The sequence below is a fragment of the Corapipo altera genome, unplaced genomic scaffold (assembly GCF_003945725.1).
Source record: "Corapipo altera isolate COAL_440 unplaced genomic scaffold, ASM394572v1 113, whole genome shotgun sequence".
Classification (NCBI taxonomy): Eukaryota; Metazoa; Chordata; class Aves; order Passeriformes; family Pipridae; genus Corapipo; species Corapipo altera.
Window position 1 is genome coordinate 6,602,894 of NW_020884895.1, and position 6,000 is coordinate 6,608,893.

Genomic DNA, 6,000 nt, shown 5'->3' on the forward strand with positions numbered 1-6,000 from the left:
CCCACCACCATCAATCTGTGCTGCTGCTCAGCTCTGCTCCAGCTGCTGCTGACACTTGTCAATGTACTACCACCTCCCCCAGCACAGCCATCACTACAACAGCTGCTTTTCCTTCCCCTTCCAACCAGCTGTACCTGTCAGTGCAATTTTGCTGTCTCTTTCTCCAAGGATAGGAGGCATCTTAAAGCTGTGCCATCCTGCACTGGGGAAGAAAAGCATAACTGATACTGTTTGCCCTGTCAGGACCCAAGCACAGCAAGTAATGAATACACAGAAGCTCTTTTGGTGTCCTGGGTCAGCTTTGACTTTACACAGTTTCCTGCCATACATTCCGGGGCACATCACACTGTTGACTCCTGCTCCAGTGGTACCCGTCCAGTTCTCAGGGTACATTTGTTTTCATTATTCCTGCCCCCTCCTGCTGGTTTTTCTGACAAGCTGGGGATCTGAGAGCTGCTTTCCCAGACCTTTAAGTAACAACCCATCATCAGCTGTGCTGTGTATGGAAGGTAGCAGCTTGAATTTGTTTTCACAAAAGGCACATCACAAGACCTGCCTAATCAGCAGTTACCTAAGTTTGCTCACGCCAGACAGAGTCAATTTACAGATCCTGCCTGCTGTTGACCCTGCTGTCTGCTCTGCATGATTCCAGCCTGCCTCCACTTTCTAAAATTAAATGTTAGTATTTTTAATTGCTGGTTTTAACTCTTGTCTAATGGGGCACAACAAGTGAGAGGGACTGTGTGTAAAGGAGCCAGAGTAGCGTTGCTGGTAGTAACAAAATGGGTCTTTGTCTTTCTGTTCCTCATCTTCCACAGATCACTGTGTGGAGATGAAAAAGGTCCAGTACCACAGTCCCCTCGCTCCTCCTGCCCAGTTCAGAGGCACCTTCACAGTGCAGACTCCAGCTCTTGGAACACGATGCCTCACTGCCAGTTTAACTCAGAGCAGCTCTGAGGCTGCTGCTTGCTCATGTTGCAGCTGAACGAGCTTGGAGATGTTGAAGGATGTATCTTGTGGGTAGGCATCTCGGGCTCACATGGAGTAAATGTTCAGTGGAGATTACAGATCAAGATGATTGATTACTAATCTTTCCTTTTTGTTGTTGATGACATATGAAATAAAACAAGTTCATTCAGAATAACAGCTGCAATATAATTTCTCAATAATTTCGCAAAATATAGGCTATTTTTCTATATATTACGAAAATGCATTACTGAATTTGACCAAAGAAAATAGGAAAATTGATTTTTATTTCTTTTAAACTGAGATATAAATGACCAGTAAAATTATTATTGTAACACTTCTTTCTCTTTGATTTTTAATGAGATTTTTCTTTCTTCTATGCAACTATCTATTGTTGATCCCATCTTAAAAACGGTTTCGCATTATGGGAAGAATGCAGCCTATCCTATGTAGCTGGATATATGGGATGTCAAAGGTTTGCAGTCTGCAAATTCCAAGTTTATCAGTTTTTGCTACCCACGACCAGGCTCTGACTATAGCAGCACAGACCCAGGATGAACATTCATGAAAAAATAAGCTCAGCACCTACCTGAAGGTTTATGGACAGATCACAGACCACAGAAATTATGAGGCTGAAGAAGTAGTTGCAGATGTGCTCTAGTTTGGAAACAAACAGCTGAATACTCTGGCCACGGTCACCTAGTGTGCAGCAAAATTGCAACAGGTCTGCTGTGAGGTAACATCTCTGAGTTAACGTCATCAGCAAGCCAACAGTTCAGATTAAAATTTTAAACTCAGAAAATGTTTGCTTGTTTTTATTTAAGATTTTTTCCAAGATTTAATTTGCTGTTTAGCACAGCAGACCATGGACCTAGATCCAGTACCATCATGATAGTGATAAAAACCTGAAATAAGCTCTTTGGTTGCTCCCTTCTGCTGCGTTTCAGTCTGATGACTGTAAATTCCATGTGGAAGGCTGGGACCACTTATCCTGACCAGCCCGCACAATGAGATGCTTTCCAGTGCCAGTGATGCCTTTTGACAACCTATCTGGATTTTCCAGTGAGACTTTGGCAATGCCAAGACGGACTGAGGAGCAATAGAAACTGCAGTGTTTGTGGTCTAAAGCTCAAAGATTGTTTTACACCATCATGATGCTTGTACAGTGCTGTTGTATTCCAGTGACCAACTTAGACTGTAAATGTGCAACAGCCTCGTGACACCCTAGGGTTGTGTGTCCCTAATGTCAGCCAGGCAAAAAGATTTTTAAACTCAAAAGTTGAACAAGAATAATCAAGATTTCTTGTTTCACCTACCTATAAGAATGAACATAGAAAAGAGAGTAGATGTTAATGCAAATCTAATTGCAGGAATTAACTGTCTGAATGCCAGCAGGGAAATTCCTCTTGACAAGGATGAAAGACAAGACATCTCCCATTTGCCAGAAGTGCTCCTCATTAACTTTGTGAAAGTCAAACAAAGCTAGCATGCAGGTAAGCATTCTGCACTAGCTCCTTATCTCTCCTCCTCAGAAAATGCCACATATAATCCAGGACTGAAGGTGGGGACACATAGGTAATGGTCACAATATCAAAAAAGGTTATTTTCTGCTGATCAGATGTGAACCATATGTAATCACACCTTAGTCCAAACACCTATACTGTAAAACAAAATCTGCTGTGCCTGGTATCTAGCTTAACTAGATGGCAACTTCTTCATATAAATTAGGGTTCCTTGAAGATCTTAGAGTCAATGACTTCAGTGAATGCTCACAGCTGTTCTCTGAAATTCATAATTTTCAAGCTCTGACCTCTAATCTGAGAAAGCAGTTTTACAGAAGCCTTATAGATGAACAGGCTGGACATGCACTTGGTGGTGATTACACCACAGGTGGTCCCCATTAGCTGATGCTTTTCCTGTTGATCTCTCCTCTAAATGGATAATGTTTAGTAGTTTCATAAGTGATGAAGCCATCAATATCTGTCAGTATTTACACCTCTTTGACCTCAGCATGTGGCAAATATTGCTATCAGTTTTATCTATTTTGTTCTGTTTGTTTTTAGTTTTTCAGTTAATCTGATTGCAACACACAGCTTGAGGTTGAGAGGGTTGAACAAATACAGCCAAGGCACTCACGTTGCTCCTCTCCAAGACATAAGTGATCATATTTTGCATAGTTCTCTTAATAACACCAATGATTTATAGGACAACCAGTTCTGTCTCCAGTAAAGTCAGTTTACAATGATTTATAGGTAGTATTGCTCTAAAGCATGTTTTTATAAATCTTGTGGTCTTAAGTGCTTGTCAAATAGATGTCAGAAACCACACGGAAGTCTAAAAATACTCACGTAAACCCTTCTTCAAGTGCTCAACATCAATGCATCTATTGTACATCTTCATGTTCAACACAGGTTAAAGTAGTGCCACTCAGTGTGAAAGTGTAACTAGAGGCTGCTAGGCTGACAGAAATAATTTATTATGCTGTTACAGCTAATAAAACTCCTTGTGCTTTTGGGCAGTTTTTGAAAATATGACTCTCGTCCCTTTCACATGTGAACTCGTGCGGTTCTTATCATCTCTTGTAGTCCTTAAACAAAGGTTTGAAGCCTGCAAACACACTCAAAACTATGGAGAAAGCAGAATGTCTGACTGCATAAAAAAAAGGACTCCTCAGCACCAGAACAGGCAGCTAGTAGTCTTTTTTGTTAAGTACAGCTATTGTGTGTTAAACACATCTAAACCCACACTAACTTCTGAGAAGAATCAGCCCATTTGATCAAAGATGCTCAAACTGGCAAAACACAGCAGTCTCACCAAGTGCTACAAGAAACCTCTGTTTCTGCTCATGTGCCAGGCTGCTCAGTAGTGATTTGGTCTCCAAAATTCCCTCCTCTGGGCTGGTGTTTTTCCTCCAGCTCTTCTTCCCTGCTTTCTCTTCTCTACAGCATTTCTCTGTTCTGCATTTCCCCTTTGCTAAATCACTCCTGAGGAAACTTACCCCTCATGAAGTAATATCACATGGAGTGAAATATTGTGGAACTAGCAATTCTTGTAAACCTCGTCACTGCGCCTTACCTGTCTGGGATCCATCTATCTGATCCTGGAGCTATTTAGAAAGATGGAAGAAATAAGAACATCCCATTTAGCCATCCCAAGGCAGAATCCATTCTGAAATGCATTCTGTGGTATAGAAGGCATATGCAGCCTCCTCCAATCTTAGCTATACTTACTACTATAAAGTTTCTACACTATGAAGTTTCACAAGTGAGGATTTTTTCATTACTTTGTGATGCCTCAGAGTCTTTCCTGTTTAGTTCTTATCACTGCTGGTCTTATTCCCTCAGCCCTAGCCACTATGATAATAAGATAAAGAATGGGCATGAAAAGCTGTCATTCTGATCTGGAAAAAATGCAATTTTTCTGGAATTGGAAAAAATAATTATCAATAGGATATATATACATACATACATGTGTGTATATAGAAATATATCTATAAATGCTTGTGTCAGGCTTTCACAGTTAAGTGTATCTGAAGGACAGAAAGGGCAGTAAATTTCTTCACCTATTTTTGGTTCTCTCTTAGTCAACAGGGACAACAAGATACCAGTACACTATGATTTATCCAGTACTAAAATTCCTCCCCTTACTAACTTCAGGTAGAGTCTACTCAGATTCCTTTACATTAGGCACCTAATACTGGTGGTTAAATTTAGGAAGGAAAAATTGCAGTCTGATAACCTTCAACATCCAGCACAAATCTACAGTAAAAACACCTTCCACAAACATACCCAAACCACCAAGCCCTCCTTCTACTCCTTAAGAAGGGAATCAAAGGGCTGTTTCAAATTATAAACCAGTAGAAAATTGAGGTTGATGCTGCCCATCTGTAATTCATTCCCTTCTGCTGGGGGAGGTGCTCATCTTTCCTAGGTGGAGTCAACAGAAATTTGGCTGTTTCCTGCGTGGGGGTCAGGAGGAGCTCAGTTGTGGCAGACACAGGCACCACAACAAAACCCTCTTCAGAAAAAAATGGTCTGATGTCTGCACAGCCACGAAAAATACATCAACGCTTGTCTGAAGCATGGCCATGAGCTGGAAACTATTAGTTTTTTAAGCTTTTGAATCTAGGAGGCAGCAGAGTTCACGAGTCTCAGCTTGTTTCTGGAGGCACGTGTTTACCTTGGCTCGAGGCTGGCTTTTGCCTGTGAAGTTGCACCTCTGGCATCTATCAAAGGGAAAAATTATCATCTAGGATGTGTGTGAGGGTAATTCAGTTATGACTGTGACCTTCCTGGCACATGACTGTCTGTATTGACTGAAGGGTTTCTTGCACCTACCCACAAGCAACTGATCTGGGCCATACCAGATGCTAGAGGTACTAGAGTAACTAGATTTCCATTCCCAATCCAAATAGGAGTTCCTATCACTGGGATTTCATAAATTAGTAATAGTCCTGGATATGCAACTACAAGAAAAACAAGTTAAAGCGCAATTTCCATCAGAATGAACAAGAAGACTGATAAAATGAAGAAAACAGATATTTAAATTATTTCAAATATTTGCACCTGTGTGAGACAGTAGCAAGAGGGCATGAAGAACAAAATTGCACTTATTACAGAAACTGTTAAAAATAACCCAACAAAAACTCTAAGGAAGTAAGAAAAAAGAAAATCATAACTGAAAGGATTATATTTGAGTAAATGATGAATGAGTTAGAGACAACAAATTGCACCGAGCAATAGTCCATACTGACTCAACTCAGTAAAAACAAAGAGTTCCTAGTTTTAAAATAAAATCCCTCAATTGAATTGTAGAATGGAACCCGGGCAAGTATGGGACAAACAGGAATTCACATGCAGTTTTACGGTACAGTCAAAATTCTAGTAACCAAGCAGCCCTTTTAGATTTAAGATAAAATGTATTATTGAAAAAGAATTACTTGTTTAAAAATAAGAATCTCGGATATACAAATATTACCAATATTTTATTAATTTTGACACATGTTCCTTCTTCTGTCAAACACAGCAGAATTTG

The 6,000-nt window shown here is 40.2% G+C and overlaps 1 protein-coding gene across 2 annotated transcripts in view; it reads right to left on the reverse strand.

Annotated features, from left to right (window-relative positions):
* NAALADL2 (N-acetylated alpha-linked acidic dipeptidase like 2) overlaps positions 1-1,640 on the reverse strand; it is a 473,876-nt gene extending 472,236 nt beyond the window's left edge. For both annotated transcript variants that reach the window (XM_027647488.1, XM_027647489.1), the window contains exon 1: positions 1,552-1,640. The gene's annotated coding sequence lies outside the window, so the exon portion shown is untranslated. The remainder of the gene's footprint in view (positions 1-1,551) is intronic.
* Positions 1,641-6,000: the final 4,360 nt, after the last annotated feature.